The sequence below is a fragment of the Spermophilus citellus genome (genome assembly GCF_964194105.1).
Source record: "Spermophilus citellus genome assembly, chromosome: X".
Taxonomy (NCBI): Eukaryota; Metazoa; Chordata; class Mammalia; order Rodentia; family Sciuridae; genus Spermophilus; species Spermophilus citellus.
The window spans coordinates 108430279-108455411 of NC_138190.1; the positions used below are offsets into that span (position 1 = coordinate 108430279).

The window sequence follows — 25133 nt, forward strand, 5'->3', positions numbered from 1 at the left end:
GGCATATATTTATTTTTATTTAATAAATAGTTGTTTAGTGTTTATCACGTGCCAGACACATGGTAAGTGCTTTATAAACATTAGCTCAATGAATCCTTATACACAACCCTGTAAGAAGGTGCTGTTATTAATGCCACGGGACAGATGAGATCACAGAGGCATAGGGAGGTTAAGTCACTACCCCAGAATCGGGCAGGTTAGCATGGGACAGAGCCAGAGTTACAATCCAGGCAGCCATATTCTGCTGTTGGGCTCTTAACCTTCACTCTTTGCTGGATAGTGCGCTAGCTCTGTGTCCTGTTTACACAGCTCTGGCTCAGAAACACTAAAGACTTGGGTCTCTTTTTGCCGTTTTAAAGCAAGTTTGTATTTTGGGGAGTATTTTCCCCCATCAAAGCCCTGTGCTCTGTTCCCAGTGGTCTTGTGGAATGGAGCATGGGGGAGGGGTGGTAAATATACACCTCTGTCCTTCCATAGCAAGACTAGCCGAAAGGCAGGTTTCCAAGTGAGCTTACCTGTGGAGCTGGCTGAACTTGACTTTGAATCCTGGTCTCCTGATTTCGAAGCTGAACCTCTCTGAACCTCTGTTTCACCATCTGTGCTGAAGAAGGGAGCTTTCGTCTGATGCCTTCATTTACCATACTTCTGATTTTCAGTATTTTGGGGAGAGGCAGTTATCTTCTGCAGTTAGATGCTGGGTTGATGAAGGGCTTTTGGTGTGTCACCCCTTTTCATTCAACGGAGGTTTCAGGCGAGTGCCCTTCAAAGGTAATTTGCTTGAGGTCACCAGGAGCAGACACAGAGTGCTCTCTCCTACCTCCCTGTCCCACTTTCCCCTCCCTACCTCCTCCTGCTGCCCTGCTTCATTCTCCAGAGCCAGGCCTAGACAATGGCCGCTGCTCAGCTCAAAGAGAGGGGGGTGAAGGGGCAGCAGGCCCAGCCCACCAGCTTGAAAGCTTCATTTGACAGGGGAGGAGGCACATCTGGTTTGGGTTTTCGATTCAATTCAACAATGATTTATTGTAGGCCTGCCAGCTGCAGAGGTTCTGGGCTAGGCTAGGCAGCAAGAGATGGGAAGATAAGTAAAATATTGTCCATGCCCTTAAAGGAGTTTTCTAGGTTGTAGAGGTGTGTAGACTAGAATAAGCAATTGCTAAGCAACAGGCCTGGTGCCGAGTGTTGTACCTTGAGTACATTATGTCTTTGAATCTTCCCGACAGGTTCGATGATGAAGGTGAGGAAAGGATTATTGCTTTATTTTTCATATGAGGAAAGTGGCCCTCAGAAAGGAAGTGACTGACCCAAGGGCATGGAAGTGACCAAACCAAATCTGGAAGCTAGCTGTGTCTGGTTCCCAAGTCTACACTTTGAATCATTCTGCTTTCCAGGGATGATGAAGAGGATGTTCATAAGTAACATTTCCTGAACTTTGCAGGCCCCATCTTTTTTTTTTAAATAGTGGATGGTCTCAATACCTTTATTTTTAAAATTTATTTATATGTGGTGCTGAAGATCAAACCCAGTGCCTCACTCATGCTAGGCAAGTAATCTACTACTGAGCCACAACCCCCGCCCCAACACCGAAGGCCCTATCTTGTGAGTGGGTTGCAGATATTATTTCATGGGAAATTTCCAACACCTCTTTCCAGAAGAGAAAAACTGAGGTTGCATTGGGAAGTGATGGAGCTGGGGTTTAAAACTAGGCTAATCTGTCTCACCAGCCTATACCATAAAAGAGGTAGACCCAGGGGGCCAGGAAAACCCGGATGGTAAGAACAATCAATTAATTGTGCTTCAGAAGTCTTCATAGAAGAGATGGTATTTGGACTTCGCTTTGAAGAATGAGTTGGGGTTTTGACAGGTAGAGCTTGGAGAGAATGCCTTCTAGCCAGAAAGAGATGCTCTAAGCAAGGGTCCCAGAGAAATGACTCAGTGGGGCATTGTGCTTGAGTGGTCCCAGGCTCATTCATCTTGCCAGAAGGATACTGTGTGTAGGGGAACAATGGGAAGGGAACTGGATACCCCTGAGGGTTTCCCACATTTTTGTCAAGTTGAAGTTCTTGTTCTTCAATTAAAAGCAGGTACTCCATCCAAAAGGCTTTTCTAATCATACTGTCATGCAACCCATGGGCAAATACACAGGAGACACAGTGTGTCTATATAAGAACTGTGCTGAGAACTATGGGGAATAGAAAAAATACTCAAAACCTCAAGCGTGTGCTGAGGGCCCCCGTGTGGTTGGGGTGACAAGATACACACATGGGAAAAAAGCAGCATGCAGTCCAGGCAGTTTCCAATCAAGCCAGATGAGGTTTCCCAACTGTCAGATTTCAGGGATGGGGAGGAGGGACTGCAAGGAGGAGGCTTCAGTGAGAGGGTAGGTTTGGGCTTTGAGGCATGGAGGCAGAGGAAGGCAGGAAAGCTGAAGCCTGGGTGGCGTGACCAGTGTGGCTAGTGTGTAGGGCTTTGGAGAGTCTCCAGACTACTGTTCTCCCCCTCCATGCCTTAATCTCCAGGAGTTGGTTCCAGGATATGGGACTGGATGGGATCAGATACAGCCTGTTGGAGATGGGAAACAGGGTCGGGTACCTGATATTCCTGATCCTCCAATTTTCTACAGTTAGCCTCAATTCCTGGCAGCTCCCCTAGCTGCTGAATTGTATGTGTATGTGAGAGCCGTATTTTAAATTAAGCAGTGAGTGCTTTCAGCTCATCATAAACATGCTAAAAAGCTTCAGCCAAGGCCTGAGCCCACCCCCACCCCTTACACACAAGCAGCAGCTGGGGCCACTCGACCCCCGCACTCTAATGCGCATTGCCTATGACTCACCAAAAAAAAAAAAAAAACAACAACAAAAAAAACCCACTGTATATTTCAGTCTCCCTGGGTAGCTGATTCCTAGTTGTGGTGGGAAATCTCAGTCTGAATTTGGAAGGCAGAGGGCCTGAGCCCCGCCCTATTGACTGAGCATTCTACAACTTATGGAGTGTCTACTATCTGCAAGGCACTGTGGGTAAGTCTATTAATCTTTCTGGGCTTTCTCAGCTTCGATATACATGCAATAATATAATCCTGCCTGCTTTACCTCACTACCAGGGGTCTGTCTCAGTCACACTGCTCTTTTAATTTCTGGAACATTCCCAAAGTCTTTTCCTGCCCCAGGGCCTTTATGTATGCTGCCTCTTCTGCCTGGACTGCCTTTGCTATTGCTTTCAGCATGGGACGTTTCTTTACCATTCAGTCTCTGCTTAAGTGTTACCTCCTAAGAAGAACAGTTTTTGGCCACCTACATTTAGTTCCCTCCTGCCCCTCCCTCATATTCTTTTTGTGGGCAATGCTTTCTTAATTGTACTTACTTCTCTGGGTAATTATGTCTATTTATATTTTCTGTTTTTGGTATGTCTCTCCCACTGGAATATAAGCTCTAAGAGGACAGGGACCTTGTCTGTATTGCTTAGCATTGTGTCCCTCTCATCTAGAAAGGTACTTGGCACATAGTAGGCTAACATAAGCAAAACCATCTGGGAAATATTTTCTCCCTGTGGTTCTTGCCAGACATATGGTTGCTGAGGGGAAAAAATCATGGTAGATCTGTGTCATTCCATATGAAAAAAAAAATTGGGGCTAAAGGGAGGAGTTTGTTGAAAACAGTTCTGTTTTAGAAACCAGTCCTTGGAGTCTCATCACCAGACACAGTCTTACGAAATTAAACAAAAGGAATAAAAAAGCATTAAAAAACTAAATTTTTATCGGGTGCTTACTGCATGCCAAAAACTGTTCTAAGTGTTCTATGCAGATTATCTCATTTAGTCCTCATAATAACACAGGGACATAACTTCTATTATTAGCTCCATTTTACAGATGAGAGAATTGAGGCTCTGAGATGTTATGTGAAGAGCCCAAGGCCACGGATTGAGGGAGAGGCTGAACCAAAAGTTGAACCCAAGGCACTCTGAGTCCACAAACTAAATCATCTATAGCACCTGCAGTCCCTACCCCACTCCACCCTTGGATATGTTTCTTTCACAACACTAGTCACACTGAAGAATAAGGGTTTTGTTGTTTTTAACTAGGCTGGGAACTTCTCAAGCTCAAAGGGAGGGTGGGTCTTCTTTATTTTGCTTCCCCTATGCCTGGAATAGAGCTTGCTACAGAATGGGTACCTATCAATATCGGTTGAAAAAATGAATGAGTGAGGGAATCCATGTTCCTTTATTTTTGTCAGGCTTCAGGGTGATGGGCTCATGTTTATTTCCCTGGCAAAGTGTAGCACTGGGGACAGGAGTGTTCTGGGGGAAGAAGTGTCTCTCACCACAGGGTACAAGGAGAACTAGCTTTGACTGAGAAAACCAAAGCAGTGTTCTACACAGCAAGGCACTTGATCCAAAGGGTTTCATTTTGTCGTCTGTTGAAAAAGTAGCTGGACCTGTTTAGGACTTAAACAAACTTTCAGTGTTCAAATCCCATCTCAAATCCTTTGCAGAATGAGGCAGGGTGTGGGGCGGCAGGGCAGGGGGGGGAGTTATAAATAAACAAATACCCACAAACCGGCTGGATTTTTAAACAGAATTTGCTTCAATCATCGCTGCGCCACATTTTCCCAACTGGCCTCCGTCATGAGAACAAGTGGGAACTTTCATACTGAATAGCTTTATTTTTTTTTCCGACTAGATGAATGGCAGGAGTTTTGGCTCGGGAGGCTGGTTTCCAATCCCCGGCACACAGTTTGCTGCCCTACTGTGCCCCATCCATCACACGCAGTGCCCTGTACAACATACCCAGTCATCATATCTGCTGCTGCAGCCTTCAAAAAGAATTGGGTCATTGTTTTATTACACCACTGAGAGAACTGCAAGCCTGTTAGGATTATGTCATTGATATTTGCGTGAAAAGGCAATCATGATATGCTGGTCATTTAACACAGCTGGGAATGCAACTGTGTTGTCATTGTCTGAGGTTCTCTGCCAGCCCCTCTGACTTCGTTTCCCAGCCCAGCCAGTGGAAATGGATCTCTCTGATGTATGTCACCTTTGAAATGCTTTCTAGCCCTTCAAAGAACCAAGCAGGATCTAACTCTTCATGCACTTGGACTTTTCTGCTTGTAGGCACCGCTTTCTGCAGGTGAGAGCAGCTTGCTTTCCATGAGTGTGGGAGTTATACACTCTAGTGGTAAGATGCTGTAATACAGTATCATTTGTTCCCTAACTTACAGTTTGGGCTCAAGAACAAATGAAGGATGTTGTATGTGGGGAATGCCTCCATGGGAAAGTCATGTTTCAGAGTCTGTTGTGACTTCTATTGTGTGCTTGTTTTGGTAGGACCCATGCTTTCATTGTGGTTGTTAGTGTGCTTAAGCAGGGGTCTTGGGCACCATAATTCAAGTATATTTGCATTTATCAACAGGTTTTTATGATGGCAGAACATCTTAGTTCCAAAGGAGGAAATAATTAGCATTGATTACAGAAGTATAAACAGAGCTCAAGTTCATGTGCCAACTTTTCTATTGCAACTCATCGATTGTTCTGCCATTGATATGCTAGCTGGGGTTTTATGGCATATGGCCATTAAGGGACTCCTCAAAGGAATCTATGGCAGGGCACCTGTTCATTCCTCTTCTGGTTCCAATCCTTGCCAAACCACCTGTGCTCTTGCCAGCCACTTTGAGGTGTGACAGTCAGAGCTGGCCTGATAAGGGAGCCAGCCAAAGGGATGGAGTGCCTTAGCTAGAAATCTCCAAATCCCAAATGCTATGGCCATAAAGAACTCAGATTCTTGAATATTTCTTGGCAACTGACCCCAAGTACTTTGCCTTCTGAGTGCTTTGGTATTTGTGTTGTTCCCCATTCCTGGTTTTGATCTGTCTTTTCCTTTTGGCCAAGTTTCCTTTTCTGTAAAATGGGGCTCTTGCTGGGATTAAATGAGAGAACATATCCAGACCTGGCATAGTGCCTGGCACAGAGTAAGTGCTCAATAAATGGCAGCTGTCATCTCCTTTTCCATGTCCAGGTTTCTCCTGGCTGTGTTCTCTGGACCTCCAATATTGGCCTGGACCAGGGCCTGTTCTCTCCCCTGACTGGCAAGCCAGGTCACCTGTCCCTCAGTCAAACTGGGCTCCCTTCTCTGGCAGTCTTCTGTTGTCCTTACCTGTCGCCATGTGGCACTCACTGTAACCACAGACTGCCCTCTGCCAACTTCTGACATTAACCTATTGAATCCTGGCAAAGAAGAACCAGTTTGCAGACAGGAATTTGCATGTGTGGGCCAGGCACAAGACCAGGAGGCAAAGCCATATTTCCCTGCCCTCCCCAATTGGGAGCAAATCACCCACATTCTGGTTAAAACCAGATGCTTCACACCCATGACTGCAATGCCACATATCCAACAGTTGCCTATAAGAAAAATAGAGTGGTTTTCACATTAGAAACATAACTTGCAGGTCACTTCTCAAATTTCCAAAAAGCAGCTACCAAACCTGGGTATTTTTCCCCTTGAAAACGACAAACCTGTTCAGTGTCTTGTAGGGACTTTCATTTGAAAGCCCTGGGAGAACTTATATGCTCTTTCCAAGGGGGTCTCTGGCTGCTTTAATTTTCAGGAAGTTAATATATTGGAGAAGATAAAAGATCTTCCCCAAGCTCACCTGTTCCTTGACAATGCTATGTAGTCACCTTGGCAAACAGCCAGTCTGAACACTAAAAAAGAGGGAATGAAGGAATCCTGAATGCTATACTCCATGCATGTCCAAACAAGGATGGTGTTTTGGGGCAACCGATAGAGGAGAAAAGAGATTTTTCAGACGAGGTGCTGTGAGCTGATCCCACCCTATTATATCCCATCCCACCAAAAAGAAAAGAAAGGATGTGTGGTAGCATTGTGATGCATCGTGACAACAGACTTCCCTGCTAGGGTCAGTTGCTCAACCTGAGAGACTCTTCATGCTGGGTAGCCACACCAGGGTCAAGAGCACAAGGTCATTTTAATGAGGTCATTACCATGGTTAGTTCTTATTTTTCCCCAATTTTCATTTATTTTTGGCTCTTGTGGCAATGAACTCTTTTCAATAAAAATGTGGAACACTTCAACAATTGGTGTGTCATCCTTGCGCAGGGGCTATATGCTAATCTTCTCTGTATCATTCTAATTTTAGTATATGTGCTGCGGAAGCCAGCACCCATGATCAGTTCTTAACCACTTTGACTCCATATTTTTTTGTTGAGGGCTTGTTGGTTATTGGTGCATTTGTTTCTAGCCCCTTGTAAGGAGAGTGAGAAGGGCACTAACATGACCAACTATTCTATATGTATCAGGCTTTGACACTCAGTCACATTCTGAGGGACTCACTTAGGTCCAGCAACTGTGTGGTTATCATATGAAACAGGAGCTTCTTGCTATGTATTCAGGAGGAGTATGCTAATTTTCTAGTGTTTTCAACATTAGATTTTTTTTTTTTGGTTAGAGAAAGGCAGTTAAGTGTTGAATTAGTTCTTATCAGGAATTATCTCTTCCTCCTTCAAATCTCATGCAGATGCTAAATGGTTTCATTCATGTCATTTTACTGATGAATCAATACATCAAATAGCTTTTTTGAGTCTTCATAATGGGTAAGGTGCTGCATTTCTAGACTATGTCTTATTTCATTTTTATTGCAAAGCTATGAGGTAGGAACTGTTATTATCTTAATTTTACAATGAAGAGACTGAAGCTTAGGGAACATGATACAAGATCACAGACAATAATTGGGGAGCTGGGATTCAAACTCAGATTTATGTGCCTCAATTAAACTATACTTCCTTCAAGTAACACATTGTAGGCCCTTCACAAAATTCAAGCTGGGGGCAGTGGTACACTGGGAGGCTGACTTGGGAGGCTGAAGCAGGAGTATTGCATGTTTGAGGCCAGCCTCAACAATTTAATGAGGCCCTAAGCAACTTAGTGATACCCTGTCTCTAAATTTTAAAAACTAAAAGGACTGAAAGTGTAGCTCAGTGGTAGAGCACCCTTGGGTTCAATCCCCAGTACTGCAAAAAACACAGAATTCATCTACTGCTGTTACTCCTCCTCCTCTCCTTCCTCTTCACCTTGCTTATTCAGCACTGCATTTGTCTAACAGGTTTTGGTGCTTTATACCCAGCAACCAATTGTAGAGTTCAAAGCCAGGCCTACATGCACGCATTCCATTTTTCTGTGCCGCTTGTAATGTAACACAGAGATGTGGGGCATATAAAGCTTGGGTAGTTTATTGACAGCCTGCTCAAAATTCACCAAACTTTAATTGAACACATAGTAGATAAGCAAGCTAGAATTCCTGTGCCCAAGTTGCTCATAAGACCTTGCAGGCCTACAGATATGGGAAGCATACATTTAAATGTATTAAATTTTCTTCATTTGAAAAAGGGATGAACTTAGTATGTAGACTATCAGAATATGTGTAAACAGGGACTGTAAAAGGCTTTAAAGAGGCAGGCCTCTTTAAAGGAAAAAGGAGCAGAAGCCTTAGCCACCAAATAGCTATGAGTGTTATCCCTTTCTGAGCTTCCATTTCCTCATCTGGGGCAATAGTCACAGTCACCATTTAGTGAGCACTTTACTGTGTACCAGGCACTGTGCTAGGTGATTTCCATTTAGTCTTAATGATCATTATTTCCACTTTTCTCTTTTTAGAGCTAAGGCTCAGAGACATTAACTAACATACCCTGGGTCACACAGCTTTTCAGTGGTGCTATTTCTCTCTCCAGAATCCTCTTATAATCACTATGTTATATAGCCTCTCTTGTGTCCTGACTAAGCTCCATAGTCAAGTATTTTCTACTACGTTGCCTTAAAATAAATATGAAAATCACGGACAAACTTGCTTAACTGAGCCAAGAGGATAAACATTAGAAATAGCAATTAGTAGGTGAAATGTTGCCAGGAAGAGCTACACAAAAGCATAGAAAAGCAACAAGGGAGTTGACAATGATGGGAGTGGTGTGTGTGTGGCAGGAATTGAACGTTGATAGTTAATTGGATCCTCTCCAGCTCTTACCTTTCTCCTTCACCTTTCTGCTCCACAGTTTCTCAAGCTTCTCTAGAGAGCACAGCCCACTTAGATATAGCCCAAGCTGCCACAGGATGGCATCAGGCCAGAAATGGTAGGCCTAGGGCAGTGGGGTGCTGGGCTAGGAACCATAAATAACCATGTTAATGAAAACCAGCTTTGGCCCAAAGCCTTGTCCTTTCTTAAGACATTCTGTGCCTCTTGTAATGACCTAGTTAGTTGAGAAAGGCCTAGCCTAGCATATACAACAATAAAAATAGCAGTTGCCCTTTAGTGAGCACTTACTTTGGGCCAGGACTTGTAGTAAACACTAACTAATTTAATCCTCACACAGCTGTGGAAAAGCAAGTATTAATATGTCTCCCACTTTGCACAGGAGGCAACAGGCTCAGAGAGGCTGTTATTTGTGCAAGTGCATACAGCTGATTGGAGCAAGAATTTGAAGCCTAAAGTGTCTATTTGAAGGGCTAGAGCTCTTAATTCCCCTACTTAATGAATGTCTGTTGGAGGAATAAACAGAAGAATGAATAGACTGATGTATTAATTCATTTCACTTTGCTCTGCAAACATTTAGTGAGTGCAATGTACGTGTCAGCCTCTGTGCTAGTCACTGAGGATTTTAATATTTAAAACACACACACACACCCTACATGGACCCTGCCCTCGGAGAGTCCACAAAAGCGCTCTCTTATGCCATGACTTCTGGGGAGGAGTCATTTGAGTTTCTTGAACAGCAGTTTTTAATGATGCTATTAAATTCAACCCAAAGCAAAGGTTGTGCACTGGTGAGCAAAGGGTTTCAAATGAGAATGCGTCTTTGATTTATCATCGATTCAGCCAGAGAATTGTTACTACGAGAAATGGAGCTGCAACTCCTATCACGTTAGTGAACTCTTCCTCCATCTATCATGTCTCTACCCTGTCGAACCCTCCCACGGTACAAAAGTTATCTGTACTCTAATGGACAATTATCCCATCCATCATTTCTGCTGGTCTTGCTGATTGCTGGCAGTCTACTTGCCCACAGAGGAGACTTACAAATAGTTGCAACCGATGATGTGCTGGAAAATTGCTCATTTTTATACATTTTAAATCCATGCAGAATGAATTCCTTTGCAGGCTGTACTTTAAGCATTTGTTTTGTTGGTTATATAAGAGAAGGTTATGAATTCCTTACCTGGATGTGAAACATGACCTTCTACGACTATTTCAAAAGCCCTCTAGCAGTAGCCTTACAACTATTTGTTAAAATGATGAATGAATGAATGAATGAATGAATGAAATAAACATACCTAGGGTAATAGCAGAGGAGCAAGGATTGTACCTGGGGCTTGGGGGGATGGTCTTTGCACCAGCGTGATCATCATCTTCCTTTTTCATTCCGTGTATTTTAAAAAGAGTCCCAAGTTGATTAGGTTGAAGTGAAAACTCAATGATGCTGAAAGGAGAAGTTGAGGGACAGTGAGAGGTGCCTGTTGAATTCCCTGGGACTATTGCTATGAGATTTGAGGGTACAAATATTCCCCTTCCCCATGTTCCACCTCAAGCCTGGTAATATATTTAACTTTTTTGGGGGGGTAGTACTGGGGATTGAACCAAGGGGTGCTTAACCACTGAACCACTTCCCCACCCTTTTTAACATTTTATTTAGAGACAGGGTGTCACTGAGTTGCTTAGTGTCTTGTTTTTGCTGAGGCTGGCTTTGCACTCATGATCCTCCTGTTTCAGCCTCCCAAGCCACTGGGGTTACAGGCATCCACCACTGCACCAGGCATATTTAACTTTTTATTTTATATATATATATATATATATATATATATATATATATATATATATATATTGTTTGTTTATTTTTATGTGATGCTGAGAATCGAACCCAGAGGCTCAAACATGCAAGCTGAGCACTCTACCACTGAGCCACAACCCCGGCCCTTAACTTTTGATTATAATAATCAACATCAGTACAGAGTCACCAATTGCCCAAGGCAAAACCCCAACAGTTGCCTTTCGTTCATGTTTTTTTTTTGCATTCATCTTTATTTCTTAATTCTACATTCAACCACTCACTAAGCACTGCCAAGTCTACATCCTAAGCATTCCTTGAATGTGATCCATTTTCTCCATTCTTCTGCCACTTCCTTAGTTCAGGACAGCACCCCCATCATCTCTTGCCTTAATTCCTATAATAGTGTCACTTATCTCACTTTTTCTCTTTCCCCACTTTTGTGAATTCTTCCCAAAGTGGCCTGAGTGATCTTTCAGATATGCAAATCTGATATTTCATATCCTATCCCCTACACTTGATCTTCATAAATAGCTTCACTAGAGACCAGAGGCATTCAAAGTGTGGCCCTAGAAACAGCAGCACTGGCATCTCTGACAAGTCATTAGAGTTGAATCAGAAACTTGGGGATGCCCACTCCCAACCTGTGTTCAGCAAGCCTTCCAGGTGATTGTGATGAGCATATAATTTGAGAACTCACTCCCTAAAGCAATGCTTCTCAATCCTGGATGGACACTAGAATAAACTGAAAGAACTTTTAAAAATTCCAGTGCCTCCCCAACAGATTAATGGAATCAGAGTCCCTGGGGTGAGATCTAGTCATCAGTATTTTTGACCCCCCCCAGATATTCTAATGTAGACTGAGGATGAGAACTACTATGTTACAGGATGAAGCACAAGCTCCTTAGCTTGGTATTTAAGGTCTACTTCCTTGGTCACATCTTTCCATGCCCTTGCTTGTTCATTCTAGAATCCAATGAGGGAGACATTTGGAATTCCCTTAGAGTCACACGCAGTCTTTTACCTCTGTGCATTTGCGCATATCACTCCCAATGACTTGGCTTCTCCTTCCTCCCTCCTTTCACCTAGCTCATATTTTCTCATTTATGGTACATAGCTCAGAAGACACTTTTATGAAAGAGATTCCTTTGATCCTCCATTCTGGGTTAGATGTCTCTCCTCTATACTCCTACAGTGTCCATATCATAGCACTAGATACTTAGTCTTGTTGTTCTCTGGTTAGTCATCTTCTTCCCCTTCCCACTTAAGAGCAAGGATTCTCATCTAAAGTATGGTGCCTGGCACATAGTAGACATTTCATAATTCTGTGCATTTTTGTTCTCTATTCCTGGGGTGCTCTTCTGTGTATCACCCATGACATGGATTTCAACTCAGCCTTCAAGATGCAGATAAGATATCACATCTATTTTTTTGGGGGGGGCTACTAAGGATTGAACCCAGAGGCACTGAACCACAGAACCACATCCCCAGCCCTTTTTATATTTTATTTAGAGACAGGGTTTTGCTAAATTGCTGAGGGCCTTGCTAAGTTGCTGAGGCTGGCTTTGAATTTGTGATCCTCCTGCCTCAGCTTCCTGAGCTGCTGGGAACAATTTTTTTAAAAATTTGTTCTTTTTAGATAAACATGACAGTAGACTGTATTTTGACATATTATACATACATGGAGCATAACTTTCCATTCTTTTGGTTGTACATGATGAGGAGTTTTGCTGGTTGTGTATTCATATACATTCACTCTACACTCCAATTCATTCTACTGTCTTTCCTATTTCCATCCCCCCTCAGATGTCACATCTTGAAAAGCTATAAATCCCCTTCATGGGTTAGGCAGCCTTCCTCTGGATTCCCATAATATCCTAACTGCAATCCTATCCTAGCCCTTAGCACATGAGGCCATCATAGTCTGTTTGCATGTCTGCCTCCCCCACGAGACTATGAGCAACTTGAGGTTAGAGGCAGAGTCTGTACATTTCTGTATTCCAGATCCTAGAACAATGTCTGGTACATGTCAGGTGCTCAGGAAACCTTTTGTAAATGGATAATCGAATAAATGAAGACCTTCATCTTCTTCTCCATGTCTTCTGCCACTACTCTGTCCAGGCTCCCATTGCTTTATTTCAATAAATTTCAGACTGCTTTCCATTTCTCCTTTCTCCAGTCTATCTGAACACTTCCCCATTCCCAAGATGTGACTTTCTCAGTCTGTAGTCACCATATCCCTTCCCTACCCAAAGGCTTTCAGTGATTCCTCACTGTGTGTGTGGAGCAAGCATGAAAGAAGTATTAAAGAACTTCCTTTCAAAGAGTCCCCTGCCTTTCCAGCCATCCCTCTTCCATTCCCCTGTGTAGGACCTGCCCATCATTTGTGAGCCCTGATGCAAAATGAAAAATTGGAGCCCCATGTTAAAAAATCATGAAGGATTTCAAGATGGCAACAGAGCAATAAACCAATCTGGGGTCCTTCTGAGTATTGGGCCCCATGTGACAGCACAGGCCTGCCCCTACAAGTATCCAGTGTGCTGGCCAAAGGCACTCACTCATCATTCAATTGCTCTGCATGTTCACTTTCTCTGTGACTTTTTTCTGCCTCTTCCTAGCCTTCTCTACTCCACTGGCCAATCTAAAGCTTCTCTTTCCCACGGGTCCACCCTGTTCTTCAAGGACTTGTTCAGGTGTTACCTTCTACCATTCCAGACCTTTAGTATTTTTTACCACACACCTTGATATTAATAGTTATTTTTAGATGTGTGTAGTCTGGTCTCTGCTGAATTTTAAGCAACTTGAGCACAGGGACTCTATTTGGTTCATCTTCGTGTTTCTTAAAGACCTAACACAATACTAATCTTACTGGTTGAATGACTCAGGGAAGAAAGGTCACAGCTCTGATCACTGAGTCAGCCAAAAGAAAACAACATTGAAAACCCGATTTGAGTCCATCCTAATATTAGTTGTGTAACTTTGAAGGAGTCAATGTTCTCTGAGCCCTAGCTTTGCCATCTATAAAAAGATTATACTTAGAAAAATAATGTAGAAGAAGTTACTTTCTGCTAGTATCTTGTTCTTTGCTAATGTTTTCAAAATCTTTTGTTTTTTAATACTCATAAGACTTATTTTATATTTTATATCACATAATTGCAATACCTGAGGTCTTTGAGGATCTAATTCTGTTTTCGTTGTTTCTGGCTTCATTGTGTGCTTTGTAATTTTGGATTATGAGTTCATGTTCAGCCAGACTTTATCCTTGGTAATCCTATGAAAACTGGGTTGAGGGTGTGTTCCTCCAGGGAGGATTTGTGTTTGCTTCTTCCAGGTGCTTCAGGGCACTATTAATCCAGGACTGCTTTAGGTGAATTGTTTAGTTGTAAAGACAGGGGTCATGTCTCCTTTGTCTATATGACTCCAGATCTTAGCACAGGGACTTGTAGATGCTCAACATGTATTTGTTGATTGAGTAGACAAATAAAGAAATGAATAAGGCATTCTAACAGTTTCTCTTAGACACCCAACAAGAGATGTAAATTCCAGTGTTAACAAAGGATAGTAGGTACATCAGAAAAATAAATAATTACTAACATTTATTGGGCATCTATTATGTGCCAGATATCATACTAAGTCCTTTGTGTGTATTAACTCATTTAATTTTCACTCAATGTGATATGTACTATTATTGTCCTCAATTTACAGAGGAGGCACCAGACAGGCTGAGTAACTTGGTCAATGTCATACATCTGGTGAATGGTGGAACTTGAATACGAACCCAATCACCTTAGAGATAGTCCTAATCACCACCTTATATTGGAGAAGTGTTCAATAGTAGTGACATAAGTGACAGAATGGAAAATTTCAGTACTGTTGAAGGGATTGGGAGAGTTACACAGGCCACACGAGGCATGGGAAGGGACTTAGCATGGTCTAGTATCATTAGACCTTGTATGTAGGTCAGTCTACCCCAATGATAAAAGGAGAAGTTTGATGGCAGGCATTGTGGATTATTGCTCTTTGAATTGCTCAATATAGCTTTGCTGAATCTATTGAATGTATTAAAATTAATCACAGGGATGTTTTGAATAAATTATTTCACATCTTGTGTATGTGTGTCAGATGGAAAGTTGTGATCAATCTTTCATATTTATTAAAAACTTGAAAATACCTAGATGTGACCATAACATGTTTGGGTATAATGACATCTTGCATTTGTACTAGAGTATGGTACCCAGGACCCTGGGAATAGGAAGGAAGAAACTTGGATTCTGCCTTCATTGGCCCCAGAGGCTGTCAGGAACCAAAAGGCCACTGTGTTTGTAACCCGTTTTTTGGCTACTTTCCAAATTTAGGAGGCCCTGGAGCAAAGAGGGGCTTTATTTGCTCTTATCCTTGCCAAGGCCAGGAAAGAATTTGAGTGTGGACTCTTAGTAAACATTCTGAGTCTTCTTCCTAGCACTACTCTGGTGGAATGAAATTCCCAACTTTCACCAATCTTGGATCAATATTTACCTGGGGGTTGGTAGTGAGCCTGGGGGCAGGGCTTCAGAATGGAGAGGAGTGGAGTTGGGGGGTTAGGGTTAGGGCTGTGTGTGTGTGTGTGTGTGTGTGTGTACTGGCTGAGGAACGGTGGAGATGGTTCGATACAAGGATTGTGAAACAATGAGAGTAGGGTTGGGAGAGAGGGTGTTGGAGAAGAAATAACTCACCAGTTTATGTTGATTTACTTTCAAGGGCTTCTCTTTGCAGGAACAACTTCTCTGGTTCTACTCTTAGAGGCCCGAATTGGGCAGTTAGCTCCCGTTTGGCAGTTAGTTTCCAAATTGGCTTTCCTTATAGGTGGGAAGGGGCAGTAAAGAGCGCAAAAGGGGGCTGGGGTTGTGGCTCAGTGGTGGAGCACTTGCCTGGCATATGTGAGGCACTGGGTTTGATCCTCAGCACCATAGAAAAATAAATAGATACATTAATTAATTAATTAATTAATTAAGGTATTGTATCCATCTACAACTAAAACTTTAAAAATTCTTATTTTTTAAAAAAGAAGATGAAAGAAAGGATTTTGGTTTCCTGTTGTAGAGAAGCCCTGAGATAAGGAATTGGCCCTGTCCTGGTAGGAGGTTAACTACAGGTCCCTCTCTCCCCAGTCCTGTCAGCAGACCAGGACTGGCTGCTAGAAATCCCCTAGGGAGGTGGTTGCTGAAGACTTTATCATGGGGCATGTTGGGTTTAAGGCAGCAGGGGCGGGGAGACTGGGCTGGAAAGAGATTTGGGAGTTAAGAGCATATAGGTAAGAGTTGAAACTGCCCAAAGGGAATATATAGAAAGAAAAGCAGAGGAAAGGGCTTATGGAGTTTTAGTCTGAGAGGTGGGAACGCAGCTTGAGAGTAGAAAGGGTTTGAGGAGGGTTGATGTCCATCATTCAACATTTATTGAGTTTTATGCCAGATACAGAGTTGGAGAGGAAGTTAGGGATTTAAGAGGGAGAAGGGTTAAGAGGGGATCCCTGGGTGGATCCAGATGAAGGGAAAGGGAGGGGCTAAGTGCCTGGGCTCCCTCTTGCCAGGAGAGCACATCTGTTAACACAAAGCTGCATCTGTGTCCCAGCCAGCTCTCCCCCGCTTCACAGCCTCCTTTCTACCCACCCCCACAAGACAGAGAGGCACATGGTGGCTTCCTGCTCCCCTGCACTCCCCCTCCAATGTTCCTTCTAGGCACTTAGCTGTGGCGCTAGCAACACCCCTTCTGAGAGCACAGTCAATTCCCAGGGGTGAGTCGTGGTAGTGGTAGTGGTAGGGAGGGTTGACAGTTTCGAGAGAAGAGCCAGAGAAGACGTTGTCTGTCTGTAATTAGCTCCAGCTGCTGTTGGGAGGCAGCGTTGGGGGCCGTCAGGAGTGTGAATGCATGTGCATGAACCTGTGTGCGTGGTGCCTCATTGCTATCACTCGATTTTTCACTGTACTCCACGCTGCCTGTGGCCTCGCTGCTCTGCAACCCCTCCTGTCCCTGAGGATCCCAAAGGACAGACTGTTCCACAGGCAGCACCAGCTTGAATCACTAATGCTGCTAAGCAGGAGCACAACAAATATAGGCCCCCATATGTCCTGGATACATAAGCCCCTGTTCTCCCCCACAACCTCCTCTTCCTGAATGTTTCCTGGTAAGTGAAGCCCTGCCACTTGAAATTAGCAACTCCTCAATTCTGCACAGCCTTTTGGCAAAGAGATTTTGCAGCTGCCATGCTATGCATTCTCAGACAGCAGTTTACAGGTGAAGATCCTGAGGCCCCAGATAGCGGGGAGATTTGCACCTAGTCACCCAGATAGCGCATGTATGTCCTCAGCCTCCTGTCCTGCTGTCACATTCCCAGGAAAGTGCTTCAAAAGGACTACTACTGGTGGTTCTGGCTATTCTTCTCTGTGTGCTAATGAGAACCTGTCAGCTGTGATCCAGGACCTTCCTCAGCTACTCAGGGCTTCTCTGGCTTACAGTTCTGTTCTCTGGGCAATAGGAAGCTACTGGAGGTGTCTGTTAATGCAGGGGAGTGACACTCGATGATTCTTACAGCTCCAGGACAGGGAAGGACTGGAAAGGAGAGAGGCGAAAGGCAGGTGGCCCGACTGGCAGGCCATGTCAATGCTCCAGGCAAGAGTGGAAAGTGCTCTGAACCAGGACAGTGGCAGCGAGAGCTAAGAGGAGGGGATGGCTTTGGGGCACATGCCAATGGTAGAAACTACAGGAGTGCCCACGGGAAAAGGGGAAATGACCCCAAAGTGCCAGCCTGAGTCCATGGTGCTGTTAACAGAGGTGGGGAATAAAAGACTATTGGGGGGGGGCTGGGATTGTGGCTCAGGGGTAGAGTGCCTGCCTAGCATGTACAGGGCCCTGGGTTCAAATCTCAGCACCACATAAAAATAAATGAATAAAGGTATTGTGTCCAGCTTCAACTAAAAAAAAAAATGTTTAAAAAAAACTATTTGCAGGGTGGGGAGTGATGGAGACAGGTGACGAGTTCAGTTTGCACTTGGTTTTGGCATGCCTAGGGGACTTCCAAGTGGACACGTCCAGCAGGAAACTGGGAATCTTGGCTTAGAGCCCAGGCAAGATATGGGAGCTGGAATCCACCAGGGTCCAAGTGGTATTAGTTGACCCCTTGTGACTGGATGGGATTCTCTCTCCTCCCATTTACTCCTCTAGGGCAAGGAGCTGGGACAGAGTCAAGGAAATTGGAGACATGATGGGGACACTTGGCCAAAGTGAGAAGATGCCTTTATCTTGCTCTTCACAGAAATCTTGTCCCCTTCTTCTTCTTAGGATCATGGTCCTCCTTCCAGGGCTGCATTTAGAAAAAAGGAAGGAAGGAGGGGAGATACGGAGGAAGGGAGCTGATTGTGTACATTGGCCATGAAGCAAGACAAGAGAGTCAGTTCCACTTTTTTGTTTTTAATCAGGGGAGTATGTTCTAGTAAACTCTACTAAATTAATGATTGAGGATTTGGGATAGAAAATATAGATACCACAACTATAGAATGACCATTGGAGCCTTTAGTGCTGTGGAGTTGAGGCTGGGAGTACATAAATGGTGGCATTTTCCAAGCTCCATTCTGTGCAAACCATAGCCAGTCTCCTAGGAGTTCTAAAACTTTAATTAGACCTACCAGGTTCCAGAATCAAATCCCATAATCCCATAAATCTAATGCAACAAGTTAAGCATGATATTCTTAGTCACACACTGAATATAGGAGACACCAAACTGCCATCTTCTTTCTGTGCCTCAGAATGACCCTTGCCCAATCTCTTCCCCCTAAATATTGGTCTATGATGGCATTGGCCTCCCTTAGAATCTCAAGGTCTTCTCTTGATTTCTTTGTGAAATCTCTGGGAGCACATCAATAATAGTTCTGAACATATCACATATTAGAAGTTCATTGGATTAGACAAAGGGGAATGAAGGGAAGGGAGAGAGATGGAATAGGAAAGACAGTAAAATGAATTAGATATAACTTTCCTATGTTCATATATGAATATACAACCAGTGAAACTCCTCATCATGAACAACCACAAGAATGGGAAGTTATACTCCATGTATGTATAATATGTCAAAATACATTCTACTGTCATGTATAACTAAAAAGAATAATAAAAATAATAAATTCCCCAAAATACTATTTATAGTAACAAGGATAACAGATAATATTTGCTGAGTGCTTAATGTAAGCCAGGTATAGTTCTAAACACATTACATGAAGTAACTCATAATTACACATGAACAACACTATGAAGTAGGTATTAGCTGTATTACTAACCCCATTTTACAGCCGAAGAACACAGACTAAGTTACTAAAGGTCACACAGCCTATGAGGTCTAGGCTGAGTCAAACTTTGCCTATGTGGCTCCAGTTTGTTATCAACCACTAACATCTTCTATAGCTCCAACTAGCTCAAAATGACTCCAGATGAGGGCTCTCAATCCATTTTGAACCTCAGACTGGTAGCATCTGCAATTTGGTCTAGATATTTGAAATGTTTCAGAGTTTTGTAAAGCATCCTAGGAGCTGCTGCTTGGACAAGGTAGGGTCAGGACTCAGAAGGCATTTCCATGTGCTTCTGGAAAGTCATAATGTAAGGCTGGGGTTCATAATAAGAATAAGAGCTGTGGTATTTCACACAAGATGGGGTGCACTGCTTCTTAAGGTGTGGCCCAAGGAGAGTTTTTTTAATTTTTCCTTTTAAAGAGTTTATTTTAGGGACTGGGTTTATGGCTCAGTGGTGGAGCGCTTGCCTAGCATGTGTGAGGCACTGGGTTCAATCCTCAGCACCACATAAAAATAAATAAATAAAATAAAGGTATTGTGTCCATCTACAACTAAAAAAAAATTTAAAAGTTTATTTTAAAAACAAGAAGAAAGCCACGGTGGCAAGGAGAAAATGAACTGCTTTACTCTCAGAAAAACAGTTTCAAAAAGGCTGGGGGAGTGTGTGCGTGTGTATGTACATGTATATAATTTTATAGGTTGTGTTTTGCTCTTTGTGTTTTTAATTAAAAAAACTGGCAGAGATTTAGCTCTCATTATCTCAGGGAGAACTTTTTAAACATGCAGATTCCAGGGCTGAGGCCCAAACCCAGAGACTATATCTCTATGGAGATAGTTGCATTTTGGCCAACTCTCAGACTGAATTAGTTCGAGAACCACTCTCGCTTAGTCTTTGAGAAGATATAGGCCTGTTTTCTGATTTCAAGAGTTACTGACCCAAGCAGGCCTAGGAGTGCTTCCTCCTCCTCCCCCTGCCCAGCAGAGAAGAGGGGCAGCTAGAATTCAGAGAGCAGGCTGAGGGTATGCCTTCACAGAAAGCATAGTTCCTTTCTGCCAGCACGCCCCTCCAAAGAGTGAACTCTATCCCCAAGAGAGGGCAAGGAGGGGCAGAGAGAGAAAGCTAAGGAGACTCTTACCTCAGCACCCTGGGGCTCAGACAATGGAGTCTCCGGAGGGAGGGAGAGAGCAGCAGTGGTTCAGTGCTCACAGGGTCAGGGAGCCACAGTGACAATGGCTATGGTGGTGGCTCCATGTGGACGCCAGCACATCTGCAGGGAGCTTTACAGGGACCAGAGATTCCAGTTTATGTGGGACTCCTTTTTCTTTTGTTAGTGCTGCGAGAGCTGCACCCTTCTGGACCCCACCCTCCCAGAAGTGATTTCATTTCACCACAAGGGAGTGGGTAGCAAAGCTCAGTCTGTGGCTGGGGAGAGCCAAAGAAAAGACTTCATGAATCTTTAGCAGTGAATCCATTTGTTTAGTTAGCTGTGGGGGATGGAGTGGTTGCAGAATCAGTGGGAGGAAGAGCTTGGGACTGCTCTCTTTGAGTGAGATTGGGAGGAAAAGGTGAAGAGGGCCACTTTAAATGAAGGAGATGATGAGCCCCTGAACCCCTGGTGGCGTTAGACCTGCATTGAGCAGGACCACCTGCTGCTATAAATTGTTCTCAGATGCTGAAGCATATAGCAGAAAACCAAGAATCTTAATCATCGCTGATTCTTGTGAAGCATTTACTTGGCAGTAGGCACTGTGCTGGGCTTTAGATGCATCATTCCATTTAATCTTTAAAACACTATATGATAGATCCTAGGATTATGTGTCCATTTCACAGATTAAACTCAGAGAGGTTATGTGATTTGCCCAAGACCACACAGCTAGGAAGTAGCAGAGCCAGAATTTTAACCCAGGTGGTCTTATCTGTCCACTAGGCTCCAGAAGGAACCCACATGGAGATTAGGGATGCCTGTGCCTCTGTCTAGGTAACACTTCTTGGCATCTTACAGCTCTTGGTAGACAAGGTATGCCATTGTATCTACTCAGGACAAGGAGAGGGTGGGAGGAGAGTCTCAAATTCTAAGTCCCTATGTATTCCCCCTCCTTTGACCTCTACCCCTGGGCTGATCATATGCCATGGTGGTGGTACATTAGATCTGTTTGATTTCTTTCTCTTTTTTTTTTTTTTTTTTGTGGGGCTGGGGATTGAACCCAGGGTTTATATGCATACAAGGCAAGTACTCTACCAACTGAGCTATATCCCCAGCCCTTGTTTGATTTCTTATACTGAGGCCTCTTAACATTTGGGGAAGTCTTAGTTTAGTGACTCAGATCACTTAGCCTAAAGATAATCCTTGAAAGAATTTCTCCTACATTGTATCCAGTTGATTCTTTCTCCTTCTTGCACCTCAGTTTTATCAAGAGGATTATCTGTCCCATTTCTCAAATCCTGAGTTGCTGCCTCAATAAGTTGCTTTGGACCTCATTTTAGCAAGAACAAAACCCTCCTTTTCTGCCAACAAGAGCTTCTTGGTACCTTTGTCCTTGACCTGGGTCTACTTTCAGGCTCCTACTCTGAAGTTCAAGTTTGTACCTATTATGATCTCATGTTCCTCTTCCCTCTTCTTCCTTGTATCCAAATCTGCTGTCAGGATGGGATGTGTCCAGATGAGGTTTAGCAGGTTGACCCTCCCAAGAGGTTGGTATTTTAACCAATGCCAAAGCACTGAATAAAAGGAATTATGTACTTAAGAATTTTCAAGCCCTCAGGAGTGGATAGGGGGAGATTTAGAAGGCCCAAGGGAACATTCTTAATGCTCCTGGAATGCCACAAGGTAGACATAAAATTCAGGCTACCACCAACACTCAAGGCTTTGACAAAAAGCCTTCCAGACAATGAAACTAGGATCCAAGCATCGTTTTCTCAGCGCTTCTCAGAAGGAGGAGGGCTGAGGAAACTCCATGCGTTACCTAAGATCACACAAACAGGCAGTAATCAAGGCAGAAACAAGTTCCCCCTGAGACTACTTTTGTTCTATAGTCTGAGAAATAATCTGTTCTCCACTAGACACAAGGTAAATTTCCTTTCTTGATTTCTCAACCACTGATATCAACATTCTTCTCTTCAAATCCACTTCACAGGCAGCAGTCTTAGGAATACAAATAAGAAGCTTTTTATTTTGCAAATCAGAGAAAACGAAGGTAGCCAGCCTTGGATAGATGAATGTCTTAATACTTTTTCTTTGCTTAAGAACAATGTTCTTTTCATGGTACTGCGTGGAAAGCAAAAGGCCAGATATGTTTGCCCTGTCCTGTTCTTTAAGGAGGTCTTTAGTATGGGTCATGGCTTCTTCAAATGGCTTCCTGGCAGAGACATTCCTTACTGTCACCTCCAAACAAATTGTGTACCATGGGAATGATTTGCTATTGGTGTTAGGGGAAGGGGGTGCGTGGCAGGCCTGGCCCAGTCATCCTGGGCTATTTTGAGGAAGCTCTAACACTCCTCAAAAGAAGGGAAGAAGGGCTCTCCCTTTTGGAGCAGCCATTGGAGCTGCTTCAGGGACTGACAAGCTGGCCAGAGACAATGACTAGTCTCTAGGTGAAATGGTAAAAGCATCAGAAATGCTCCTTTCCTGGGGAGCCAGCAGCTATTTTGGCCTTTCTTTCCATTAAAATAGGAAGGCATTGAAAGGGGCCATCTCTCTGCATAGCATGAAGCCTCCTCATTGGGGCAGCATTTCTAACTGCATTGAGAATTAACCACATTGCTCTTCTTTTTACCATGGAGAAGTTCCTAGATTCTCATTTATACCCTCCTGCTTACACCATCTTTCATAGTTTCAGTAAATTGCTGTATAAAAGATGGAGAAGCCAGCAGGAGCTGTGCCCACAATAGTAGCTGTGGTTGCATTTAAGAAATTCACATGCCAAGGGTGCACTTCTCCCATTAAGTTCAACATGAGAAATCAGGTGTGCCCAGACAGTATTGATGAAAAGAGGACCCCAAAAGACCGGTGGGGTTTCTGGTATGCTGTGTGGGGGGTGGGAGAAAAGAAAAGGAGGCATTTTCATTTTCCAAACTAAGAAGCAGTTTAGGGGTGAGGGATGTCGGAAATTCTTCTAATGTCATGGACCTGCCTACAACTGAGTGAGATAATGATAACCATCACTAGGCCCTGCCCTCCTCTCCCCCTCCCCAAAAGACAGCATGAACATCAGTGAGCCCCGGTACTTACAGGTGCAGAAGATTTTAGAACAGGAAAATGGAGCTCACAGGCTCTTGAATGTCTGCCGAGCCAGTTGCATCAGATTAGGAAGTGATGATCGTAGGAAGAAGATGTTTGGAAAATCTTGCCTTCCTACCTCCAGCCCCTCCCCACTTTGTCTTCTCAGCCTACATCCAAAGTCAGACCACCCCCAGGAGGCCTCCCATCCTGCCAAGGCTGCCTGGTGCCTCTATGCCCCTTACCATGAGGGTGCTGGCAGCCACATTGCATCTTTGAGCCTGTGACCCGGCAAGGTAGTCAGGCCCCTGGGATTAGGTTGGCAGGAGCAACTGTCTTCCAAGCGATTAGCCCAGAGAAAGAGAGAGAGAGAGCAGGCAGACCAGGAAACGGGTCCAGGATAGAGAGCTCCAGGTCCTCAGCATGTTCCTGGCGTATTCCGAAAGTGGCATCCACAGCAGAGAAAGTGTCCCAAAATAGCTCAGGCTGCCAATGCCTTGCTGAAACCTGAGAAAGAATTGCTGAATTCAAAGATCTGGGTCGCTGTGGGTGTGTGATCAAAGTACGGATTTGTTGGTAGCAGGAACTCAAGTCATGAGTTTAGGAGTGACATGAGGTCACCTGGGTCATGGCCTGCCTTCTTGTTTCCAACTTGCTTAAGTTGGAGGCGATGTTAGAAAGCTCCTCTGTGCTGTGGCAGGGGACTTGAAAGAGGTCCTAGGGATGCTGTTTCCATGCCCGTGTCTCTGATGCGCTAACAATATGAAATAGCAGTGCTCTGTTTTCTGCATTGCAAACAAGGGAGCTGATACTGTGCAAAGGTTTCTTTAAGATATAGCTTCATGACTGATGAAATTCCCTTTCCAGTAGATTTTTCATTTCTTTTGGCCTTTGGCATAAGTAAATGTCAGCTTCTTAAAAATAAACAGAGAAGAGCAAACAGTAGGGTCTCTGTGATTTTTCTTGGGATTTAAGAAATCTCCCCTCAGTGGCTTCTGACTGGATGGTGTCTGTACAATGCGGCCTATGGTCCTGGGAAGCATGAGGTCCACCCAGACATGTTGTCTCATTTTTATATTTGCTGAGATCTTGAGAAACTCTCCTTGCATCAGGTATGTTGACAACGTTAGCACTGCAGAGAGTGAGGGTCAGTATGTGGAAAGGTCAGCATATGTCATTCTTGGACTGTTTCTGGGGTTTAAGAAGAAACACAGATTTTGGTTTCTGCTTTCAGCTCTGCCTGTCTCTTGGTGTGTGGATTTGAGCAAGTAAGTTATTTCTCTTCTCTGGGCCTCCATTTCCCCTTCTGTCAAAAAGAAGACAATAGTCCCTGTCTTAATTCAACCCAACACTGGATAGCAAAGAATAAGGCAAAAGAGTGCAAGTAAGGGTAGAGTTTGTCATTCTTGACAGATGGTGATGTTCTTCAGTTCTCCAGGGTACCCTGATGGGTAGCCACTATCTGCATCAGAATGCCTATAGTAAGCTCAGTGCATAACACAATACTAGGCACTATGGGCTACATGTCTAATGGTGAACATTGCTTCTGCTTTTGAGTTGTGGGACTTTTGCTAACTTGTTTAAGGTTCAGTACCTCAGTTTTCCTGTCTATCATGTGAGTATACAAATTACAAATAATACAGATTCATAATCCCTTATCTGGAACCATTAGAGCTAGATATGCTTTGAAGTTTGGAGTTTTTGGACTTTTGAAAAACAATATGGACATATAAGCTACATTATCTAACACCCCTTAGTGGGATCTGAGGAAGTACCCTGT

The 25133-nt window shown here is 43.7% G+C and overlaps 1 protein-coding gene and 1 long non-coding RNA gene across 2 annotated transcripts in view; one reads left to right on the forward strand and one right to left on the reverse strand.

Moving 5' to 3' along the window:
- RTL9 (retrotransposon Gag like 9) overlaps nt 1–25133 on the forward strand; it is a 69839-nt gene that overhangs the window by 30265 nt on the left and 14441 nt on the right. The gene's annotated exons all lie outside the window — the stretch shown is intronic.
- On the reverse strand, nt 568–23765 carry LOC308639029. Its single transcript, XR_014019965.1, has 3 exons — nt 23366–23765; nt 10363–10476; nt 568–760 (listed from the first exon to the last, which is right to left on the reverse strand). It is a non-coding gene; the product is annotated as an uncharacterized lncRNA (long non-coding RNA).